Below are 26,613 nucleotides of genomic sequence, written 5' to 3'. Positions count from 1 at the left end.
CTTCTTTGGCTTACTCATGTTAACACGTGAAATTCAACGGAAATATAATCATGCTATTCCAGCAAATCTTTTGTACATGATGCTTTGGTGTAACAAAAATACTGTCAGGATACTATGGCTCTGAACTTTGACCTCCTTACTGCTTGCTTGTTATGGTGGAGATCTACAGTAGGAACTGAAGCTTCCTCTACTCCTGCATTGATCGTACGCCTCTTTAGACTGCACCACGAACCAAATGCCTAAAATGCAAACTGTGAAACTTCTAGCAGTCAGCGTGGAGACAATGTTGACGTTATCTGATAAACCCTCCACTTCCTACAGATCACATCTCCGTGACCCCAAAACAGTCCTTGAGTACCCAAAGCCGCCGCTGTCTCGCTTGTCAGACGTCATTAAGTGGCAGGCGCCTCTCCAACACAGACAGTCAGACGGACAGACAAATATGCCGTGTCTCCATTCGCTTTCCTCAGCCAGGCCGTGACAAGCTGTGGTATGGTGTGGTTATTGTTTGGTTTGGGTAGTGTATCCATTTGACCAGCCAGCTAGCTAAAGAACAGCGGGATTTGAAAATAGCAAAAGCATTTGACTTGCCGTGAATTAGCATTTAATTTCATCGCTGGAATGACGAATCAACAGAAAAAACAAACAACTGGAACTGACAGTTTAATTTTTGTTCTTCCCCCAAGACTCAGTGAGGCCTGGTTGTAAAGACAGTGGAGCCCCTGGCTTTGGGCCAGACAGGCCACAGCGGGGCTAAACCCCAGGCCGGCAAAGACAAGGCAGGAGACACACGCAGACGCAAGCCATGCAGGAGGTCACGTCAGGAGTGATCAGTGAAGGTTGGAGGGACTGGACCAGCAGCCTTTGAACTCTTGTTTGCATAGACATTGCACTGCTATTCCTGCATGCACCACGTATCTCTCAGGCCCGACAGCCTCCTCGTTTCTTTTATATGCATAGTTTCCGAACATTTATAGAATGTCCATGAGCAAAGCAGGACAATTTGCATAGGTTGTAAATTATATTAAAGGGTGTCATGAATCCAAGTACTGCTGAAATGATAACTTTGACAATTTGTACACGTGACTAATACATTAGTTATTTATCAAGTGAAAATGTTGCTTCTGAAATGTGAAGATTTACTGCTTTTTTTTCACTATCCTATACTTTTGTAAACCGAACCTCTTTGGATTTTAGACTGGTTGGTCAGACAAAACAAGTCATTAGGATGTCAACCTGGGCTCTGGGAAATTGTGAAGGGTAACTGCTTAATTTATTAGTCTGAAAAGAACTGTGACAGTTGAAACAATAATGAAAAAGATAAATGAAAGATTGCTTTTTCAACTGCCGTTTCCAACGTGAAGAATAAACTTTGAACCTCAGCTTTAAAGCCAACGTGGACAAGAAGCCCTTTAAGGGCCTTAAAAAAAATGGAAATTTGAACATCTACAATGGACTTTAAGGTGTTACTCTTTTGTCACCTGCTACTTCCATAACCTTAGTGATAAAGACAAACATTGTGAGTTTCAGCCCTTTACTCAATATGACAGAAACCATTAAACGGTCTTTGCCATGTTAAATTTTAAGTCCATCTGCTTGCAAAGTGTGCCGGATGCAATTTTAAGAGTTTTGTTTTATGGTTTTCTTTATTTCCACTCTGGATAACCAATTACCATTTACTATGGCGATGGACACTTTTTCCGCCTTTTATCTGTTGCTTTTTGTGTCCCTGTGTATGTGTATGGAACATGAGCGGATGGAAACTGGAGACAAACATTAGTAGCTACCCTGAGGTAACCACAACAGAGCCATGGCTGACAAAGGAGCAATGGATCATGAGAGGAAATGTTCTGTTTTTCAGGTCTCTGGATTCTTCCACTCGTTCGAGGAGAGGGTCTGGCTGTGGGTGACGAACCATCCGCATAATGGAATGGATTGAGAGGAATAACGTCCCTTTGATTTAAAGCGGGCAAAGGATGGCTGTTGGGGAGACCTGCTGGGAGATGGATGGATAGCAGGTTTGAGGGCTGCAGCATTAAATTGAAGTCATAAGGGCTTGAGACTTGGGGAACTTGATAAGATGTGTCTGGCAAAACAACTATAAAACAACACATGTGAGAGTTAGTTTGATGTCAAGCTTCTTCCCACAGATTAGTGTGTATTGTAGGTTTGTGTGTGTGTGTGTGTGTGTGTGTGTGTGTGTGTGTGTGTGTGTGTGTGTGCAGAATGTGAGACACATGCAGTGTGGATTGCAGTCTTTGGTTGTGTGTCACAGCAGGTCGAGCCAGTCGCGGCAGTGCGTATTGCACTATGCAGAGGACGTGCCAGGGACACTTCCTGAGTTGCTCTCCCTGGAAGAATCTGGCGGCTGCATGCCAACACAAACCTGCTGACCCCCGGCTAAATAACTCACACAGACAGACGCTCCAGTGCACAACGACAAACAAATGCAATTCTGGTAAACACTCTTCGGCTTGGTCTTTTTCATTTCCGATCCATTTCTCCTAGTGCAAAGACGCCGTCTGCTACTTTATCAGCCGTTAATTCTCTCCACACACACAATGGAGAAGTGCCCGTGGCTTCCAGGCGCTCAGGCTCCAAGGGTTCCAAGGCGCTCCCAAAAAGCAGAGCCGACCCTCAGCTTTGAGACTGCTAAACTCATCTGACTGCCCTGGAGGGAAAGAAAGGTTTTTTTTTTTTTCTTTCCTCTCAGCAAGAGCAGGGGGCCCATCCATCACTTAACAAGATACACTTCCTGTTCTCAAGGGTCCAGGGGTGGGGGTAGGAGAAGAGGAGGAGGAGGAGGAGGAGGTGGAGGAGGTAAGGGGGGGACCCCGAGAGACAAATACTTGGCTTGGCATGTCGGGCAAGCGTTGACTGGCTCTTTTCGTAACGGCATCATTGCACCTGAAGTCTTGGCTCGACTGGCAGAGGGCAAGAGAAGAAGGAGGGAGGGAAAGAGAAAAGAGAGGAGACGACAAAAACAGCCAGACCATGAGACCCAGACAAGCCACTTGAAAGAACAACAGGACCAAAAACCTACAAACAAACACAGATAAGTGGCATGGGAGACAGAAAACCACCATCAACAAAATGCAGTCGGATAAATTCTCTGTTTGTCTTACACAAGTCTGCATGACGGATCGCATCCACCTTGTTGCACCACTGACACGATATGCATCATTACACATGAGCCATTAGAAATTAGAAATGCCCCTAGGTAAGAAATACCAACTAGATTTAAGTCAACATCGAAGCATTTATACACCACTAAATCTGGGCGAGTGCGCATTGTGGACTACCCTGCAGAGCAAAATTAAGCCGAGCGCAATGGTGAGAAAGTTGTAAAAAACAAGTGGGGCCTACGCTGGATCAGTCAAGCTGATCAAAACACACAAAGAGAGAAAACAGAAAGAGAAGGGAAGAAAAAAAAAACAAAAAAAAAACTCATCCGCTCTCTCTGCGGCAAGTTTCACTGCCGATAACAACAGTAATCATTCCAGGCATTGCAATCCTCCTCAAGAAGTGATTACCCCCTAATGACAGACAACTTCCTATCTGCGATGGCCGGTACCTCTCCCTAACCAGCGAGGAATGCTGGGAATCTTCTCCTTGGAGCATTGTTGCTGAACACATTCTTGGCCAGCTTCAATATGACCTGCTCTGAGCTACGTCTACAAACTGTTTACAAACAGACGCCCCCGCAATTCAGGTGTCTTATTCTTAGCTGGAAGCTTAGACACGGTGCGGCTAAATTAAGATCAGATCTGCCTTGTTGCTCACACTCCCTTCAGATGAAATGAGAAATGAAAGGAAACACTGGGTCCATGACACTGAACATGATGACTAAGTTCTTCCCTGCACATCTGGTGAAGTCTCGCTTTTCTTCGAAAACTATTTTTGTTGGTGCCTTTTCCAACGTGCAGGATGATAGCAGGCCGTCTGGCTGAATAAGTGGCTTGCCTGAGGAGACATGAGTTGACTGTGTTCCCTGCCTGAAGGCATTTGCTGTATGTGGTTTCCTAACCTGTCAGTCCACAATCCTCAGAGGCCTTGGTGAGTCATACTGACTCAGAGATGGGCCACCCTGGATTTATGCAGAACACACACCAAACAAAAAATGCAGAGAGCACAATGGGAACCAAAAGCTCACAGAAAGGTCAGCGAGATCTACTTCTGGAGTTCAGATTTGGGAAAAGAAAGAATAAATGGCAGCAAATGTTGGTTATCATCAGGTTAAAAACAATCTTTTAGGTATTAAATTGATTCTGTCTACTTTGACAGCAGTCTACTTTGCTAATAAATCAGTGACAGTGAAAGTGGTTGCTAAAATTAAAAAGGTTGTGCCTTTATGGATTTCCCATTCTCTTTAGGGAGAAGCTCGATTTCAAAGTCTTGAGGTGTTGTCAGACTTGGTCCATACACTTTAATCCAGAGCCAGGTTTTGTTTCTTGCGTGGTTTGAGAGGGAATTTGTTTTCATAGATGAGAATCCTTCCAAACCTTACATCGATTGTGCAACACACATCCATGGCAAGACTGTTCTGCATCTATGGCACTTCTGTGAAATGTGCTATTTACTTTTGTCCTGCTACCACACTAAAAACAACATAATCCAGTCATTCCTGGGTGTGCGGCATGTATTACTTAGGGATGCACTGAATCCAGATTTTTTGGGTTCGGCCAAATACCGAATCCACTGATTAAGATTCTGCCGAATCCGAATACCGAATCCTACTCACATCCTTAGGCCATTAACACAGTAAACACATTAATGAAGTAAACAACCTCCACGGCCTCTAAAATAGTTAAATGTAACAACTTAATGTTGAATTCACACGCTCTTTTCACATCGTAGGAAAGCACATCGCTATCGCCAGATGAGTGACAATTTTGTTTGGCCAATTTTCGCTAACCAGTGTATGATGAAGGCATGTTGGGTGGGTGAATTAGAAAGCTAACGTTAGCTAACGAGCAGCAGCTGGCTGATCAGTCGCTCCACTCCCACTGTAGGGACACTCATTTGCCGAGAGAACAGCTGACAGCCCGGGAGAGGCACTGTCTGTTTTTAGCTGTGACTGTCCTTCCTTTGCCGTACCTGAAGTTGTTGCATTTTGGCTGCTGTCTGTAGATTCCTTCATGCACAACTTGTATTCTTTCGGATGTTTCATACGTAAATGTTTTAACAGCGGCGATGTTGTGTATGGTTTGGGGTCCTTGCCACCACGAGACAAATCGGCATTGCAAATTGAACAAGTAGCTCGACTTCAATCGCCTTCTTTTGACTCAAAGTACTGCCAAACAACGCTTTTTTCTGCTCACAAGTTCCATTTTCACTTTCTCACAGCCTACTGCATTGAACGGTCCACCTGCAGAAACACCATCCCGTAATCAACGGCGGCGTCATTACGTCGACCAGCATAGCGTGCGTAGTGCAAGCGTAGGGTTCGGTTGGGTGGAAAAAAATTCGAAGGTTCGGCAGAAACCGAACCCCGTCAAAAAGCCCAATATTTGGACGAATCCGAACCCGAATCCTGGATTCGGTGCATCCCTGGTATTAATACAGCAAAACATTCAAGACAAGGGTTTTATACCTTGATCTATACGTACAACACACACCATTATGATCAGCCACCCATGAACTGAAGTTATCGCAATGATTAGTCTAATATGAGTGCACTTTTTTTACATACTGTTTTACATAATCTGTAAGCATTTGGTGTGAACTCCAGGAGCTTTTTAGAAGCAAACACTTTTACTACATATTGAGGTGAACCAGAATTGGATTTTTTTTATTTTTTTTGGTTCCATCAATTAATCCCACATGTATTTATTTGTAGCTAAAACAGATTTATACTATCTACTGAAGAGGTTTACACACATCTTTCTAAAAAGATGACATAACTTTGGACGAGGCCTCGCTGTGTTCAGAGGGACACTGGACCTGCTTTATGTCAGTCCTGATTTTAATGTGGGAGTGGATCAGAGGAGGAACAGAGTGAGGAGAAAGAGAGAGTAAATCAGAGAGAGAGGGGAGGGGACAGCAGCGGGGGAGAGAGGGATGAGAATGACAGGGGGAGAGATCGACTGAGTGAGCAACAGAGAAAGAGAAGCAGAGTTGGCAACCAGTCAAAAACATGAGAGGCTTTCACTCTAGATTTTGCCCTTGAGTCAAACTTGCATCCGGCAGGCGAGGCCACCATGTCCAAGAACCAAATAACTCTGGCGCTGTTAACCCCATACTGTCCCACTTACTCTGCACAGGCAGCAGGAAGTCAAGATTTGTAGTTTCAAAATGAGGTATAAACCATTTGAACAGGTGATATTTGTTCTTAGAAAATGAATACTATGGCATGGTAGAGCAACCTTTTTTGGGGGAAAAAAGAAGAAAAGATTGCAAATTAGTTCATATTTTCCTACAATATACAGTGCACAAGAATTGCACAATGCCGGATTTCAAGTGAGTAAACTGTCTATAAACTGTGTTGGATGTTTTTGTACAAAGAGTTTGGGTGTAACATTTTCCTTTGTTTTATCTTCCAAATACAGTTGGCTAATCTAGTGCTTTGTTTAAAATCTGATCTGATCTTTTGACTGCTCGTGTTTCTTGCCCTCTTCTTAGCGATGTGATCTCAGCAATTAACTTAGTGAGCACAGTGTTATTATGACTGATAGGAATGGTTACAAAAGTAAGATTTAATCAGTAATAAACTGGAATTTTCCTTTAACACATGTACAGTTTAGTGTTTGTTTTCGTCCTACAGCGTCATAAATTTATACATTTTCATTTTTAGCATGTGTGGCCCCAGCAGGAGTCACTCTAATCCTAGCAGAACCACGGAGGTGTGTGTGTGTGTGTGTGTGTGTGTGTTTGTGTTTGTGTGTGTGTGTGTGTGTGTGTCAGAGGGTGGGTGTTGCTGAACATAGGGTCATTACAGAATTAGATGTCACACCTCTTTTACCTTTTATGGTGTGTATGTGTGTGTGTGTGTGTGTGTGTGTGTGTGTGTGTGTGTGTGTGTGTGTGTGTGTGTGTGTGTGTGTTGGAGGGTCACAATCATATGGAGACCAGGTGAAGAGGCTGAGATGAGGGGAGGGAGGGGGAGAAGAAGTAGCAGCAGCTGTGTTGCTCTCCTTTTGGGTCTGGTGTGGAGGGTGAAGTAGTGGTGGTGGTGGGGCTCACACCCCTACAGCTGCCCTGGGGGACGCAATAAAGTCCCTGAATCTGTCAAAACAACCCCAACTGGCTGGCCCTCACACCTCCACGAAAATAAAAATGGCCACTGCCAAAAAAGCAGCCTTATTTTGATAGGAATAGGTGGACAGAGTGTGTGTATGTGTGGGAGTGGGGTCGCCCACCAGACAAAAAAAGGTGAAGAAAAGCAGAGGAAATTAGACGGAGGCCATGTTGAAATGTCAACTCATTGGAGCCCAAAAGTAAAAAGCAGTAAAGTGGCTGCCATAAAATACATGTATGTTTGCTTTACAAAGAGGTGTTTCCTGTGAGCTGTCCACAGTTCGCAGTTTAATTCTACGGGGCTTTGCGTTCGGTGTAAACTCGCCAGGTCTGGTTTCCATAATCTGCCCCAGAGCCTGTGGGCAACCTCCAAACTCCCCGGTCGAGTCACTGTCTCAGACAAATCATCAAAAACAACCAGTGACCGTCGTTTTTCCTCCAATAGTTACTCTGATTCTTTTTTAAATTGTTCCACCCATTACTCTGAGCTTTCAGTGCCACTATCACCCCCATTACTGTCTCCCCCTCTACAGCACTTGTGTTTTTGTTGTATGTATGTGTTTGTACATACAAGTGTGTATGTTGAAGGGTGTGAGTCTGAGATGAAGGAGTGTAAAAGGGTCTCTGAATTTCATCTAACAGGCACAGTCCAACAACAACAAGTTAAGCTAATTGGTGGTGCGTGTGTATGTGTGTGTGTGTGTGTGTGTGTGTGTGTGTGTGTGTGTGTGTGTGTGTGTGTGTGTGTGTGAGGACTTGGAGGAATGATCTTATTGGTGATACCAGTATCGTTATTGAATCTGATATTGAGAGAGTAGTCTATATCCTTGACGTTCCACTTCCGGGATTGCTCGGGTGCCGCAGGAAATTCCGCCGGATGCATGTCTTTTCGCCGATGTCTGTTACCTTACGCTTTCTTTGTGTTGGAATTTTAAACTCCGATCGATTTATGAGGACTATGGTTAACTGCTCCTCAAATCTTTGCAGGGTAAATTGAGGCAGCTAGCTAGACTATCTGTCCAATCTTAGTTTTCTGTTGCACGACTAAAACAACTTTTGAATGTACATGTTCCACCAAAACAAGTTTCCCGAGTTTATTTTGCAGCGGCTCCATGCGGAGCTTAGCTCCGCCTATGACGATTGTGATTGGTTTAAAGAAATGCCAATAAACCAGAGCACGTTTTTCTCCCATCCTGGAATGCTGTGTGGGCAAGCCAGACCCTCCTCCGCAGCGGAAGGTCTGGCAAAGCAAGACTATTGAGTGATTTTAAGGACTATTAAGGATATTTATTTATATATATTTAAGTATTTAAGTAAGTACTATTTTAATGACTGATAAATCTACCAATTCATTTCTCAATCAATAACCAATTAAGTCTATAAAACATCGGAAAACTGTTAAAAAAAAGAAAAGAAAAATAAACTAAAAAAACTTTTAAAAAAGCCCATCACAAGTTCAGGAAGCCAAAAGTGGCATCTTCAAATGTATTGTTTTTTTTCCGACAAACATTCCAACACCGAAATATGTTTAGGTAATGTAACTGAACTGTAATCAAATCAGAAAAATCCTAATTTTCATCAAAATAGTTGCCAATTATTTTTCTGACAGTCGAGTAATCGTTGCAGCTCGTTAAAATCCCAAATAAAGTATGAATTCTGATAGAGAGGTTAGAACCAACAATTATGAGGCACATAATCACTAATAACCACTATTTCAGGTAGAGAACTATGCAACAAATTACAACTTTAAATTTGCTTATGCATACTGTAGAATCCAGATTGGCACTTTACAAAAGCCTCCAATCCCCTTCCTACACACACCCACCCACACACAGAGCCCCCACTTCCCCCCAGAGACAGACTGCAGGTGCCAGGCCCACCTCGGGGTCCCTGCCGGGCTCTCGTTAGGCCTGGTGCCATTCAGGCGGCTCCTAACACGCAATCCTAAGTGCTTTGTGTTTCTCTGACAGCCCTTGTCGTCCTCTTCATGTAGTGGTGGAAAAAAAGAAAGAAAAGAGGAGGACTTCAGGGATTATTGCTTTGAAGAATTTGACAAAGCCACAAGGCTGAGATTCACCTTGCACCTATGCCCATTTTAAAGGACTATACCAGTGTTTTTGCACATTTCACTACAGATTACATATTTATAACATTACTGCTGTCCATTTACCAAGGCTAACAGTATATGAGTATTTTTATTTTACTTTGAAAACAGCCATGGGATTTTATTCATTTCTTTATAGTCTTAAAATCCACTTGTAGAGACTTTAAACTTGCTTGAGATAAGACAATCCTCAATTATGTCTACAATTATTGCATCTCTTATGTTAACAGTGCAGACTTTTTAAATCAGATACAAAGTTTCACTGTGATACATTACCTCAAGTAAGTTGTTGCAAGTCACCAGTATACTGTGGTGAAATAAATGGAAACCAAAGACTGCCTGGTCGGTAGATAAAATTTTTCATCGACCAATATTTTAGCGTGTTTACAGGGAATCACTTTTTTTTTTTTTAGCTATTTAAGAAACAACTGTACTATAGTTGTGACAGTGCTGAAGGCTCGACAGCCAAATATAGTTTGATGTCTGTAAATAAACTTCTCTTCACTGAGTGCGACCCTCGGTCATTATTAATTTGTTTACTAATTACTAGGGCTGTCAATCGATTGAAATATTAATCGCGATTAATTGCAAATTGATCACACATATTATATCTGTTCTAAACTTCAAAAGGGATATTTTTCTTTTTTTTTATAATTTATAGTTTATTAATGTTTAGAATCAGATACTTTGACACAGAATTTTCAAAGACTGTGTGTACAAAAATATGATACATACATATTCAAGTGTTAATTTAAAGATTCAAAACTACAAAAAAAATACAACTAAGACAAACAACAAAAAAACTAAAAAAAGACAAAACTATATACAGACAGGGAGTAATCTTTTCAACATAGCATATTCAGTAAAATAAAGAAATACGATCAGGCCTATTAGATATGACGTAGTTAAACCATCTTTCCCAATATGAAACAAACATCTCCATTCTATGATTCACATAGGCTGTTATTTGCTCCATCTATCTATAAATTGTAGGAACGTCTGTCTGTCTGTCTGTCTGTCTGTCTGTCTGTCTGTCTGTTATGCGCATATCTCTCGAACCATTAGTCCGATGGATTTCAAACTTGACAGGTGTCTTGTTACGGGCACGAGTAAGTGCCAAGTTTCACATTGTTTGGATTAGAAATGCAAAAGATATCGTTAAACACATATATATATATATATATATATATATATATATATATATATATATATATATATCGGTAAAAGAAGCACACATTGGCTTTTGCCGCTCTAGCCGCTGGCCAATCCCCCTCTCACACTGCATGCACACTGACTGAGCACTAAACCTGTTTGAGTCGTGACTCACTCGGATCTTTCACCCGACTCTTTAAATTAACTCATGAGTCGCTCATACTACACGAGACAACACAGTCTCTCTCTCTCTCTCTCTCTCTCTCTCTCGCTCTCTCTTTGCACACACACACACACACACACACACACACACACACACACACACACACAGTCTGGTTCTGGTGGTGATTAACGCAGATATGTGCTGTTAAGCGCTCATAACAGGCCAGGTGGGTAGCGCACTGCCATGAGTCCATGATGCTAATGTCTGATTACTCCACATTTTCATTGTGATTTTGTGATTACATTCTGAATCTGCAAAGTTCTCTGTCAGGTAAATCAGTAAGTCTGTAGTAGGGTATACAGGGGAGTTGCATTTGAAGTGGTTTGGGGTCCTTCTGTAAGTAATTTTGGGGTACAATTTAGTTTTGATGAATTCTACAAGCAGCAATACCACAGGCCAAGCAATCGGCCCGTTCCAAACAGGCACATTTTCAACGGGCACTACACTAGTCTTATAAATTTTGGCCACAGTATCGATCCATGAGTCTACTGTCGGGCTCTCCTGCAATAGCCACTTCCTAGTAAGAGTCTTTTTACTGGCCACTAGCAATATGTTAATTAGATACGTATCTTTATCTACCTCTGTCTTGAGGTATGTTCCCAAGGTACATAGTCTTAAAATCTAGAGGGATTTCCTCTTGAAATAACTCCAGTATATTTGGTTACCACATTTTCTCCAACAAACATACCAACAAAGGTATTATCACCATGGTGAGATTACTGAGAAGGTGTGATAAAGTATGTCATTATGCCTTTTCAACCAAACTCTCTCCATTTCTGTGAACTGGTACATTTCCATTGATACCTCCATATTGCTGTCCATTCTTCCTCAGATATGTTGATTCCACCTTCCTTTTCCCACTTTGTTTTAATATATGTTGCTAAAAGTGTTTTAAGATTCAATAAACACTTATTCATACATGATATAGTCCCCTTTAAAAGGGATACTTTTCAAGTTTTTAATGCCAAAGTGGTATTTGAGACTCAACGTATACGTGGTAACTCAATTCTCATCGACAGCACATGCAAATACCTTTATTCTTGTCGAGAGAACCATCTCAAAGGTTTTTTTAGTTTATCCACTTCTGCTCAAGGAGGACTGTTTCTTTGTTCGGGGGGTCATGAGCTGCTTTTTAATGATCATTGATTCAGTTAAAAATGTAAGTAATAAAGCCTGTTACTCATAACGGGACGTCTATGTGTGGCTCTTAATGTGATTCAGGATCAGGTTTAACCTTCGAAGCTGTATAGTGTGCGGCCCTGCCTCTTCAGAGCGTACACCACATCCATGGCGATCACCTTCTTCCTCTTGGCGTGCTCGGTGTTAGGCGACAGCATCACGGATCTCCAGGAACAACTTCAGCACACCGCGGGTGTACTCGTAGATCAGACCACGGATGGCGTGGCGAGCCAGACGGCGGATGGCGGGTTTATTGATCCCCTGGATGTTATGACAGAGCACTTAACAGTTTCTGCAAGCCATCCACAACGTTACTGCTGCATCGCTTCCTAATTTCCCAAACTATGGAGCGGCCCGAAGCCCAAATGACAGAACGTGCGTTCGCTAAGCGCGCATCCAAAACATTTTTGGTGTTAAAACAAATTTGCGTTAACTCGTTATTATCATGTTCATTTTGACAGCCTCAATATTACATATTTTTCCCGAAATGTGATGAAAGATGAAAGGATTGTTCAACATTATCTCAAGGCCAAAAAAATGAATTACTCAAAGAATGCAGCACCTCTCCCAAACTGTCAGCATACTTGTACCATTAAAATAAACTTATTTTGCAGGCCAGCGTTGCACCACATATTTTAAAAGGCTGTAAGATGGTGGAATAAAAAAGGTTGATCTACCTCTAATGTATGGTCTAAAGATTAAGTATTCTAAGACAGTTTAAGTAGATATTTTGTCTCTCTTGATTACAGCAGGGTACAGTTACAGCACTATATAACAAAATCAACACCAGCATTATCACCTGTACTAATCTCAACAACCTGTGCGCATACACAAAGGCTTCATATTAAGGAATGTGTGCAACACACACACACACACACACACACACACACACACACACACACATACACACACACACAAAAAACACAGAGAGACTACACTCACATATGCTGCCACTCACAGATACTACCAAAGAGACAAACATAAACAGGCACGTTGCTGAGTGACAGAGCCGACTCGACCGGATAAGTTTCCACTTCCGTGAAATCTAAACATTAGCTTGTTTACGCTCATCCTGAGCTGAGACTGGGCCAGGGTGAGAGACAGGAGTGTGTGTGTGTGTGCGTGTGTGCGCGTGTGTGTGTGTGTGTGTGTGTGTGTGTGTGTGTGTGTGTGTGTGTGTGTGTGTGTGTCCAAGGAGAAAATAGAGAACGTGTTAATAAAGACACTACCCCAAGCTGGAGTAAGATATAGAGGGAAAAAGACAGAGAAGAGGGAGAGCATCTATCCCTTGTTTTTCTAGTTCATTCAATATTTTGGGGTTTTGGACTGTCACACAATTTCTGACATGTATATGATTAATCAATAATTGAATAAAAATAATGGAGACATGGTTGAACTATTGTAACTAGTTTGTAGTTCTAGTAAGAACGCTTTTATTTGCAAAAGACCAAAACTTTAGACTAAAGTAAATGGAAGTCACATAAACACATTGACACAGCTGTTGCCAGGACAATAAAACCTGACATACAATCCATACAGTCCAATGGACAGACAACTGATTGATCCTGAGCACCTCCTCTGTCCCCCAAAACACCTTTTCACTCTAATGTTCCTGCTACCGAGTGCCTACATTTACCCAATGCTACAATACACTTTTAAGACACTTTGAGGATGGCCCAAACATTCAAATCTAGTTAAATTTGCTGGATGGATTAAGCTAACAACTTTAGTCTCTTCAGTGAGGACGCCAACGTCTGTTCAAAGGTGATACTGAAAAACTGTAAGTAATTAGCATTAGCTAACATAGTTACAGGTGTTGTAGGTAGGATTGCGAAGATCCAGGACTTAGCCAAAAAATTTGAACATCAACAACTTCTCAGTCCCTCCCTCCTTTGCGCTAAAGCCCAAAATGGTCTTCTAAGTCCCTCCCCCCACAAGGGAGAAGGAATGCGTGTGCATGAGCAGTTACTAACATGCAGTTAGACACCCCCCCTGGCCATGATTGGTGAATCTGAACAGGGAGCGGTGGATTTTTGCAAATCGCACTACAGTCTGTAGGTGGTGCCAGAGGAACCAGATTTTTTTTTAAATTACCTGTTCATGTTGTTCTACTCGAACATAGGGTCAGTTTCAGCAAATACGACAGAAAGTTAGTTTTATAAGGCTTACCTACTGCACCTCTAATAGCATGCCTTATTATTGGTATGTGGCTAAACCTTACAGTCGCCACCATATTAATGACCCAAAGTTGTTGACGAAGAGGAAGTATAGCAGGCAGTAGATGACATACTTTGGCAGCCATATTGGAAGCTCTTGGACAACAGTAGTTGGCTTTAACAGGCATTTCTTTGTTGATTTTGAATAGAACGTAATTATTTCACCACTTATAAATATGACCAACTTTGTGTTCGTATAGTACACTTGTTGTTATGTCATCTCTGTCATGCTGTGAGTGTTGTGAGCTAACGCTCAGTACCTCGGCCTTAGCAGCAGATAGCAGCTAGTCACAAGTTAACATTAATATTAGCTTGTTTGCTGTGAAGCAAACACAGCCAAAAGCCAGTTTGTTTACTGTGTGTTAACTGGGCTTACCAGTCACAAGACAACTTTACTTTGTCATTAAAATGTCAATTTGAAAAAAAAAACTCAACAGGATCATGAGTTACACCGGCTGAAGGAACCCGTTCTGTTGAGTGGTGTTTATGCTTCTGTGGCTGGTTTTCAAACCTTTCTATGACTTCTCTCTGACTCTTTTCTGAGCTCTGAATCATAAAGGCCGTTTTATGCTTCTGCGTCGAATCAAAACCATTTTTTCCAATTGCATTCGCACTGGCCAAGTGGCCATAGGGACTGGCGGGGTAAGGGAGTGATGCAAGCACGGCAACGGTCTTTATAGCGTTAAAATCAGAAAACAAATACACCAAAAAAAGTATGAACTAAATACTAAATCTAATGTATATAGCATATTTGTCATAATTTAAACAAGTCTCCCGAAGAGAAATATCTCTCTCTCCCCCGCCTCTGGCTGCTGCGCTGTGGACGTGTGTGTGTGTGTGTGTGTGTGTGTGTGTGTGTGTGTGTGTGTGTGTGTGTGTGTGTGTGTGTGTGTGTGAGTGAGACGGCTGGCGAGTCGCAGGACACGCTTGTGGAGTTTAACTCCGAAAAGACAGTTAACCACAGGTTCCCGTTAATCTTATGATGGACATGTGTTGTGATATTTAAACAAACGAACCGTCAACGGCGAAATAAAAGCCTCTTATTTACGAGAGCGGTCTGAGAGACCTCCAGCTTACAGCGGGGTCTCTGAGCATGACTGGCCGAGCGACGAGCTAGCGGCCGGGGCAGGCGCCTGCTGGCTGTCGCCTCACTTCATGGAGCTTCTCAACTCAAATTGTCAATTCGGCATCAATTTTCGCCTATATTCGAAATCTAAACCGTTAATTTCTCGCCTAAAACGTTGTCAGAAGTGAAATTAGTGATGACTAAGATGGCGAAAATTGTTAAAATTGTCCCGTTGTTGGTCTGTCTGTACCAGAAACCCGACCCTCGTTGACCTAGGTTCATATGCTGAAAAGGGAAAAGAGAAAAGACCCTGCCCTGAAGTAGGAGCTGAAAGAGTTACAGGAACTGCGGCCAGAGGGACTTAAAAATCCCCAAATTGGTCCAGTTGGAACACGAGAAAAAAAGGGTTGTAGGAATTTTATGTTCTAGGAACTGCAAAAATCCCTCTGGTTGGAAAGCGGCTTATGACTCTAGAGTTGCTACTCGCTCCGAAGCTAATCGCCGTCACTCTCTCACTTTCTCCCTCGCTCTATCACCCACTCCCCACACACACACACACACGCCGGCTTGACGCACACACCAACGCACAAGCATAAACATCAGGCCACTTACGTAGGCTACGGCAAAAGCTCTGCGTGGAGCCTCCACAGAACCATAAAACAAGCTTAAGTCTTCAGCGATTTTTAAGGTTTTATTTAGCTACTACATTTGGGCTCTTTATGGAGAAAAAACTGCTGAAAACCTGTATCCAGTGTAAATAGAAATATAGTTTAGTAATTTGGGAAAGCGCAATGTACAACTACCAAAAATTCTGTGGATTTTCTAAAGAATTAATCAAAGTGATCTGACTCTAGCAACCTTGAATACAGTTCAACCGTATGTGCTTTTACGTCTTACTGCACTGCACACTAACAATAAGAGCTGCACACTAAATGTAATCTACAACATCAGAGTAATTAGCCACCTACTGTAGGAGATAACAAGAAAGAGAAAGGGAGATGAGGGAGGGAGATAGAGGGAAAAAAATCCTCCCACCCAGCATGTGAAAACCTGTGTCAGATTTCGCCACAGACAAGGTCACCCTCTCTTGGCCTCGCCTCAATGCCCTGGCTTGGTAACTGGATCCGGTGCAGGACGGCGACAAACCTGTTTTTGTCACAGCAGAGGTGCCCACTTGGTTTACATGCCCATTGTGTTTACAACACCTCTACATTTTTTATTTTCCCTTGTTTTTGTTCACCAAGAGCCTTTAATTTACCTGTGAACGTGTGTAACTATGCACAGCTGTGAACACCCCTGAACACACACACACGTGCATACCAAAAAAAATAAAAAAGGTTTGTCCCAATTCCAGAGCCAAAGCATCATCATTGGTGTTATGCTGCACAGCCAAGTTAACACTTGGTATGTTTGTAATTGTGCTGCCTATGAAACTACACAGTAATCCCTTCCAGCTGCCTCCCTCACTCACCCATCCACCCTCCTCTTCCTCCTCCTCTATCCCCTTTCAGAGAAACTGTAGCTGCAGCTCTGAGTATGTTTTCCATGTGCCCTGGTGGATTCATTCTGTTGACAGCGCCAAGCCTTTTATGCATCGAAAACACAGTATTCCCTTTCAGGTGGAGAGACGATGGAAGGGAGAAGGGGAGATGGGTTGTGGATGGTGGCGTGGGTGGGGGAGAGCCAAGGACGGTCCCCGCAACAAACTTCAAACTTTAAAATCTTGGTCCTCATCTCTTTACAAAGCAGGAGTGAGAGACAGACAGTTAGAAGGGAGGGGATGAGGGATCAAGAGAAGTAGAAGGGGCGGCAGGGGAGGAGAAGGTAAGGAAGAAAAAACAACAACAACGGCACAAAGGAGTGCGTAATTAAGACAGGAAATGGGAGAAGAGAGGAGGGCTCTGGGGGCTTTCAGAAAGAGGCTGGCCGGGGTCACTTTTCCAGAGAGCGGAGGAGTGGGGCCGATACCCGAGCTGTCTGAATGGAAATCAGATAATCTGTTAACACAAGGCATGGCCCAGATCCTGCCTGCAGACTGACATGGATAGGCCAGTTCCTGTTCCAATCCGCTGCGGTGGCACAAAGTGTTGCCAAGGCAACCAGCTGTTCCAGCCAAACTTTGCCTCTCTCTCCGGGCCGGCGGCAAAAACGACAGGTGGGGCTGCGAGGCGGGTAGAAGCAGCACTGAGGCGCTTGTGAAAACACAAAGCTAGCTAAATGCCGAGAAGACACAGGGGTAGGAACTTAACACCAGCCGCCATGCAAACAAAATACTGCTGAACTCTGCCAGTGACCAATAAGGTGGTCTCTTCCTTCAAGCGGTTCTTCCAGTAAAAACTATTTGCTGACATGCTTTTCTTGGACAGGTGAAGCAGGGAGTGATAACATGTGATGTATAGTAACATAGATAGAGATAAAACCGTACATATCTGTGATATACAGTGGTATATATGCAGAGCTTTACTTTTTCTTGACTAGGTTTTCATACATTTGCTTCTAACATTTCTACGGTCAGCCCTACACAGTAGATGTGAATGGAATTTTACTCACAGCACTGAAATGGATGTCTTGCTGTCAAGCACACTGGAACTATTTTCCACAAAATAAATATGGAAAGTGTTCACAATATGTACTGTGGACGATAATACTATTCATATCAACAGACATGTTGATGTTAAATTTTTTAATGGTCATTTTTCGATGTTAAGAGCACCACAAAAAAACACAAAAATTCCCTTCGACTCCATTGTATTGGGGTATTTATTTATTTTTTGTAATTTGGCTGAACTGACTCTTAAACAAGGGATTCAGTGTTATTAAGTGGATCTGGTATTGGCCATAACAAGACCGGTGCTAATAAATACAGTATGTATATTATACAAATGTATTGTTTCGCCCACTAGTTACATTTATACAGTCACGGCGTGCTGCCAATTCAGTTTTTAGTGCTGCAGCAGTACTTGGCCTCATGTTAGCTTACATAAAAAAATAATTCAATGAGTAACAGTGAAATATTTCAAATGTGGAAAAAAAAAAAGAGGGCACTGGCATCGGGTAGGTGCTCAGTATCAGTGAATAGCCTGTGTTAAGGTATTGGAATCAGTGTCGGGCGAAAAAAAAGTTGGATCGGTGCATTCCTTATATCTTTGACTACTCAAACCAATGAAAACTGCTGCCCTGATAATTGCAGGCTGCTACTGCTACTAACTAGCTGCATTATCACATCTGGCTAAGTGATCACATTTTTAACACGTCTTCTATGAATTCTAAGTCAAACACGTTCTACATTTACACAGCCTGAAGCACTAAAAACACCTCCCTCAGTCTCCCTTTTCCACACTTCCCCAAATAGTAGATGTTACTACTTTATGCTCATTTACATTTTTGTGTGCTTTGTCAGAGTATCATTTGCTGCTGCTCTAAAAATGGGGCAAAACCGACTGATCTACCTGACAGGGCTGTTGGTCCCAATGAGGTGTTAGGATCAAACTCTCCCCACAGTACCATAAAAGTGTTATTTACAATGGCCTGAACAACTTTATAGATTCCCCTGGAGGTGAACAGGAGGCCACAGCTCTAAATCAAGGCTGGTTAAAGGTTGCTATTTCACCCTTTTTCAATTTAAGCTGCGTTCATATTTTAAGAGTGGCGACCTAACAACAAGAAGGAACAAATCACTGGCAATAAAATCCCACCACTTGACCCAGCATTGTTTCCCAGGCTACTCTTTGATTATCAAATATCTGAGCAAGAGGAGATGAGGGAGGAAAACAAATAAAAACGCAAAAAAAATACACCTCCTTCAGGACCTCCACCTCTGCTCCCACTTCAAGAGCAAGGCGGTGCGACATGCAGCGGCGTACCGCAGCTAAAACTTCCCCTTCCTCTTGAGGGGAAGCCATTTTATTGTGTTCCACTGAGATAATTGCCAATCCTTTAAATGAAAGGGTTTTCTCAGTGCTCTGGTAATTACTAGATACGCAGCAAGGGTCTGGTGAAGGAGGGGGGAGGTAGAGAAAAAAAGAGAAGAAAACATGACAGGCAGGTATTAAAATTCAATGGGTGGGGCAGGAAGGAAGTCGAGAGAGGGATGTGTTGAAACAGAGAGAATGAGGGAGGGCTGGAGGGAGGCACGCTGTGCTGCTGTAGCCTCCGTTTGGGGTTGAGGAAGGACATGTTTATGGTCTGAGGGTTGGGCTTTTTTTTTTTTTTGATCCGGTAGAGCAATCCTGTGCCAAGTGCCAAAGACACATCTGCTCATGGGCAATCCTTTGCCGTGGTAAGGTGATTTATGTGGTGATCGCTGACCTCTTTTCCTAAATCACTGGGCTTTTTTTAGGAACTTCCCCATCAGATTTGGAGCAGCTAAGCCGAGTTGAATAGTTCTTTCAGACAGTGCAAATTACATACTGCGCTTCCTACTCAGTGTGTTGAGGAATGTCTCTCAGTGATGATGGAGAGATTGAAAACCAAAGCAAACTGTAACTGCACATGCAGTTATGCACCTCAAAGGTTTCTCGATACACTGGCACAGTTTCACAGCACAACTCTGTGAATCACCTTAGGTAAACACACACAGGCCAATGGAATAATTGTGGGGTACCGTTGTTAGGATTACACACTTATTAACTATTGCTGCTTCAACGTTGGTTAAAAATAGCTAACGCCAAACTTTAGTGTCTAAATTGACATGGTAGCACAGATTAACAACAGATAAAGAAATACAATACAAGAAAATTGGTTGTACAGCTTTCGAAAAAAAGGAATGGGGATCTTAAAAGGTGTTGAAAATGTTAGTGAAAATGTAGTGTGACAAGCATCTTTCCCTCCAGAACGGATAGAAAACTGTGTAGGAAAATGCAACCATATCCGCAGACGACTGGACGATTCTGCAAAACCCTGGATTACAGTCAGTGTCAATGTTTGTATTTCATTTCTACAACATCTGCACAGGGGAACTACGGTTTGGTTAAGGTTAGGGCTTGTTATAGTTAAGAAGGGAGCTGTGAGGTAGGAACTTTTTTTCAAAAATCCTCTATCCTCCTTTGTTACTCACTCTTACATTCCTTTTTCTCCTGGAGAGTACTTTTAAGGAATGTCTGGTTAGCTAAACAGAACAGAGATGCAAGAAAATAGTAGAGATTGGAAGAAAAACAGTAGGGTTCATGTGAGGTTCTGTATTTGGGTTTAGAACATGGCCCAAACAGCCCTTTTTTATCTCACTTGCAGGGATTGACAAATACAAAATGACAAAAAAATATTTTAAATATGTATGAAATACCGGCTACATCTCACGTCTGAGTGTCTGACTCCCGTTTTAAACCACTTTGATAGGAACAATGCTGGATTACCAACAGGGAAAAGCGGGCAACTGTCCTAAGAGTTAGGGAACTTGCTCCACTACAGTACAATATCAAAAGAGGCAGGTCCCGTATTATAAGCTTATGGTGTGGCTGTGTCTTGAAGAGGGGAGCTTTACGAAGTGTACATCAGCTAAGTGTATATCATCATATGTCATTGTGAAGGTCCCATAGTTGTCCCAGTTAATTTAGCTCTTACAGTGCAGTGCAGTTGTCCTCTAGTGATGACAGGTACGTCTGTCTATCTAGTCCTATCAAATGATCTTTTTACATGCCATCAGGTATCATTTACACACTTTCCCCTGTGGTCCCTGACCCTGGAGAATGGCCCTTCAGATGCCCAAAGAGGCCCCGAGCTTGTCAAAGGATTGCCTGTTGAGGGCCTGCTGGCCTGGTGGAAAAAGGTGTGCTCTTAGCTTGTTATGTGACACGGAGGGGAGACAGGCCAGAGGAAGGTGAGGGGAGGAGCGTGGGGTGGAGGGTCAAGGCGCACAACAATGGCCCCTCTCAAGTCGGGAGGGCCCATCCGTTAAGAGTGTTTTCCTGCAATTTGAGAAAGTGGAATCTGGTCAAATTGGTGTCCTCTTGAGTTCCGATTGCACGAGTTATGTGATTGAGGGAGGGGGGTCGCAGGTTGGGGGTGTGTATAAGGGGGCTGGTACTGCCATAATTGATACTTTCAGCTCTTCCAAAAGAGGAGTGAAACCCTCAGTAGTGCTGAACAGTGGCATTCCAGGTCAGACTGACTGTCTCCATGGCGACGGCCAGGGGGGAGGTCGAGCTCCGCCATTTGTGGACAAGATTGGATGCTGGAAATGGATACAGAGTGACAGGTCAGCTCCACGGGCCACATAATACACTGCAGCCACATCCTTCACTCGGGCAAAGAGATTCAATATGGATGGTTTGTCCAGAGGGTCAAGGGCCATCACAGCATCACAGCCATGGATATACTGCATATACCGAAAGCCAACACAGTGGACAGTTGTAGTTAATCAATGCTGTAGTACTTGCAGTTGGTTGAGACAACTAATTCAGCCAAACTGAATTAAACATTCCTTATGTTTAATTATTCCAAATACTTAAAAAGCAATGGCTCCGAGGACCCTAATTCAGTGAAATTTAAATGTGAAGATTTGGTATTGTTACAGATTGGGAGAAACATGGATCCAAGGAATCATCCGTAAGAATTTCAATACTTGATGACAGAAGTTAGGTACTGAGTAGGGCTGGGTATATAGAGTTTCTGTATAGGATAAAGAATCGAGAACTGATTACCGAAAGTTGGCGCAGAATGCCAAGTAAGATGTGTGCTCATTTACTTATTTTTTAATCAGATATTTACCGATTTAAAATATAATTTTGTAGAGGTGTAAAGATTCACCCATACAAATCGGTATCCGGTTGTATTATTACATATACGACTACATCGATACAAGGACCCCTGGATCGATCTAAATGGACCAAGATTAGAGCTGGGCAATATATCAATATTATATTGATATAGTGATATGAGACTAGATATCGTCTTAGATTTTGGATATCGTAATATTGTAATATGGCATAAGTGTTGTCTTTTCCTGGTTTTAAAGGCTGCATTACAGTAAAGTGATGTTATTCTCTGAACTTACCAGACTGTTGTAACTGTTCTATTATTTGCCTTTACCCACTTAGTTATTATATCCACATTACTGATGATTATTTATCAAAAATCTCATTGTGTAAATATTTTGTGAAAGCACCAATAGTCAACACTACAATATCGTTGCGGTATCGATATTGAGGTATTTGGTCAAAAATATCGTGATATTTGATTTTCTCCATATCGCCCAGCCCTAACCAAGATATATATATATATATATGTTCTAAGATGTTCAGTTCCATTAGCATAAAAGTCTGCTAGCTGCATGCTAACGCTCACAACAGTATTGTTGTGCTCACATTTGTACTCACGTAATACTGTATATGATTATTATTGGAGTGCTCACAATGGCTGTGTAACGTGGACCTATGTTTGAGTTACTGTCTCTTCATTTAATATGGAGCTGATGTTATTTGGTTATAAGTGGCTAGCTAATTAAGTTGAAGTTATACTATTAGCATGTCCTAGCTTTGCTATTCACTGGTCCCTTTTACGAAATATATATGTATTTGAAGGTAAAAATGCTTCTTTTGTAGAATTGGCTTATTTTAATTTATAATGGGAAATGAATGTGTTTACATTAAACAAATATTAACTGTTTCTATCAGATTGAATCATATCTCAATGAATCGCACCGAATCAATATAACATTGAATCGAATCGCACTGAATTGTTCCACAATATAATGTATCGTCCCTGAACCGTATCGTAGCCCATGTATTTAGATACGTGTTGGATCGTCTTATAAGGGAGAAATGCACACCCCTGTAATTTTGCAAATGCTAGACTGTATTTTATATGGGCAACATGATTGTACAGGTCCTTATGTTTAGACAACATTTAACAATTGAGAATTTCTGCTTCTTTTGTTTATATAAGTAAGTTATCACAAAACAGTTATTGATTTTAGTACCAAAACCCAGCTACAGTATTATAACTAGAATTTTAAAAAAAAGTTATAAACTATGCCCAGCATATAAGGCAAATATTTCATGTCCTATAGACTACAGTGGAACAAGGTAACAGTTGTTCTATCTGTACAATTGGGGAATTACAACAGTGTACTTTGTGTAGCACCAGTTCAGAGTTTAGAGAGTTCAGGAATATTGCAACATGATGTGTAGATGCTGTGTAGGCTTATGTGGGTTGGGCACTCCGAAGGCATGATGCCGACATAAAATCAATCAAACAAACAAACTGACCCATCGACAGGAGGCATTTAGAGATCTCAAAGTAATAATTGCATTATACGCAGTCAACTCGGCAACGCCCTGTTTGCAGAGACATATATCCTTCCTTTTACAAGGGGATATTATTTTACAGTCTCCTGACCTTGGGTACGCAAAGTGAAACACAACACCGCCCACCAGTCTATTTCTGTATTTGTCTTACAGTAAGCTGCCGGTAATTGAATCATGCTCTCCAGGACTACTAGACATGAATGGTGTTGCGGACACATTCAGACTTAGTCACAGTGGTTTAGAACAAGGCATAATCTTGCGGCTACTGTGTTTAGGTCGTGTGACTCCAATTATGTTTGTTTTTCCTTCACTTTGTTTTTATTAATTGAAACTTGGCTTTACATGCAGAGTTAAGCTCTTCTGCACTGGAAATCAGGTGATCCGTATTAAAACTTTGTCGTCAGATACTTTTGCACCTTATTCATGAATAAGCTCTTTGGATTTTGCTCTTTATACTCATAATCCTAAAAGAAAAACTATATACATAGACATACGGAGAAAGTCCATGACTTGAAAACTTGTCCACTTCTGTCACGTCTGCACTGTAAGAAATTCACAACCTAACCGCACCTTTGGTTGTGTAACAACTCCAGATCTAGGTGATTCCCTTTGGCAAGAAAACAACAACCCTCAGTTTCTAAAGATAGATAAACTGGTCTATTAGCATGCTGTCAACTGCTTAATCTCAGAAATAACAAACCACGAACTGAAAGTCACTGGCATTCCAACAACAAGCCTCTGCTACTTCACCTAAGGTCAGATTTGGAGCTACTAATTCACCTAAGTGTGTATTCAAAATAACTTTATGAAAAGACCAACTGTACTACAAAGGCATGAAAAACGAAAGTGTTCATTCAGTAGGAATGATAGTAGGTTAATGGCGAATGAGATTAGACTTTACTATTACCTGAGGAAGTTATGGTAGTAGTTTGTCTTCTTGCCTATATGCACATTTCCATGACATTTGTTGGGGAAAAGTAACAACTGGTTCTAAATTTTTGTTGTGGAAAATGAGGTTGGGCAATCAAGGTGAATATCAAAATGTGTTCAGCAAAAGGCAGAACCTTCACCAGTCAAGTAAGCTTTAGGCGCCGTTTTAGAGACCCATGAGAACCCCCAATTTGGACAATACAGTCCCCCGATTACTGAAACTACCCAGCATTAGTGCTACAAGATTACACAAACAATTCCTCTTAAGGTTGGTGAGAACAGTGCTGCAGCAGTGCATCAATCACAAAAACTTCTTTGCTGGCTGCCATCTGCTTGCAATTTTGTGTAAAATCCATTCTAAGAGCAAAAGTCTTCTGAGATAAGCATCTTTTGGGCAAAACTTTCTCAGATGAGGGTCCCCGGTCTAATTTGTGTCCATTATCTACATATATGTCCTCTGTAGTGTAGTTAAGAAGTTAAAAGTGAAAAGCCTGTTTGGTAATAGCATTTACAGTAATACATAAAGTTTGAGATGATTTGACTTGGGGGGTCCTCATGTGAAGGACTGGAAAGCGGTGTTATCACGTAGTTAGTGTGCGTTCAGGTTTAGCAGGCTGTTGCAGTCTGGGTTGTGATTAGGGCTTTGATAAGGCATTGTTGATGGGCTGTGGAAAAGCATTTTATCACTGGAGCATAATAGCGTGCATAAACGCCATGAACCTGCGCTGAATAAATATGAGGCAGCACACACCCACAGAGAAAATGTGTGTGCGTGTGCATGTGTGCGCATGCATGCACACGCACATACACACCTTGTGTTCACAGCACCTTTCCTGCAGATTATCTCTGTGAAAGAATGGCAGGATCTAGGGGCTTTTCCCCCTCCCTGCCTCTCTTTCTCTGCATGTGTGTGTATGTGTGTGTGTGTGTGTGTGTGTTGTATCTCCATGCCTCCCCAAACACACTCCTTTGCGCTCCCTCTTTCTTCTTCCCCCCTTCCCTATCTCTCTCCACCTTTCTCTTGGTATATTCCTTCCTCTCTGTCCCTCTGTTTCACTCTCCATGCCTGAGTGCAAGGTGAGGATCACAAAAGGAACACCTGGCAAACACGGATGTGGTCCTACTTGTCTCATTGTCAAAACTCCCCCCCTTCCATCCCTCCCTCCGCACCCCCCCCCCTTCATAGAGGTGCTTGCAAGACTGGCAAACAAGGCTTTCAGCGGTAGGTGGAAGGAGGAAAAGGAGGAGGAGGAGGTGCCCCCCCTTCCCCCCCACCACTCACTCCCTTCATCCCTCCCCTCCCTCCTCAGGTCGCCTTTCACACGCCAGGAAGTGCTATTCAGACCAGGAGCTGCATGTACATGTTCCTCTCAACCAGTAACACCTCACTTCTTTCTCTTTCTCTCTCTTGTGTGTGTGTGTGTGTGTGTGTGTGTGTGTGTGTGTGTGTGTGTGTGTGTATGTGTCTTCTAAGAATAAGAGAAAAAGGGAGGAATAGGAAAGACAGAATAAAAAAGAAGAAGTGAGTAAGTAAATAAATAAAGAAAAGGTTTGTGAGTTTGTGGTTTATCTTGTTCTGATGAACTCAAATGTGTGACCCTTGTAGAGCGTTCTTAATGTTTCTGAATGTTAATACTCAACTTCTCTGGGGTTACAACTTACTCAACACAAGCAGAGGCTGGAAAACCTTCCATTAAAACAACACAAAATATTGAATAATGAAAATTTCTCTTCTATCTCTGCTCCAGCAGCTGACACTTTAATGGCTTACAAACAGAGAAACCTTCACCTTCAATTCACTGTGTACAGACACTAGTCTGGCTGAGCCTCTATATATCATAATATCACTGTCGTATATCTGATAAAAAAAACACACACAAGGCTCCCAAGAATGAACTTCACACTTTGCATACTTAAAATACTGCTTTGTGTTTAGGCTGTGTTCCACATAACCTTGGGATTTAGCACATATTGTGCAGGGTCATGCAAACGTTGTATTAAATAAAATGAGGTGAAACAGAAAATCTTGCTTATATGTTGGTTTTGGCCTGATATTTTAGATATTTTAGTAAAAGAAAACCTTCTTGGTTTCAGTATTTGGCCTGAGACATCACTTCAGGCCTATATCTTGTTATAGTTTTCAGTCCTTAAAGTGCTAAAACATGAGAGGCACATTGGCTTAGGTACAAGGTCCTCTTTGTTTGATTTTAAAACAAGTCCTAATCAAACATGTGGGTGCATTCTCATATTTGGGTTTCTGACCT

The 26,613-nt window shown here is 42.1% G+C and overlaps 1 protein-coding gene across 1 annotated transcript in view; it reads right to left on the bottom strand.

The window, feature by feature from the left end:
- The window catches only part of spata5 (spermatogenesis associated 5), a 127,486-nt gene that overhangs the window by 23,994 nt on the left and 76,879 nt on the right, over nucleotides 1-26,613 (bottom strand). The window lies entirely within an intron of this gene.

The sequence above is a fragment of the Sander lucioperca genome, chromosome 1, assembly GCF_008315115.2.
Source record: "Sander lucioperca isolate FBNREF2018 chromosome 1, SLUC_FBN_1.2, whole genome shotgun sequence".
Taxonomy (NCBI): Eukaryota; Metazoa; Chordata; class Actinopteri; order Perciformes; family Percidae; genus Sander; species Sander lucioperca.
This window is presented reverse-complemented; position numbering and strand designations above follow the sequence as displayed.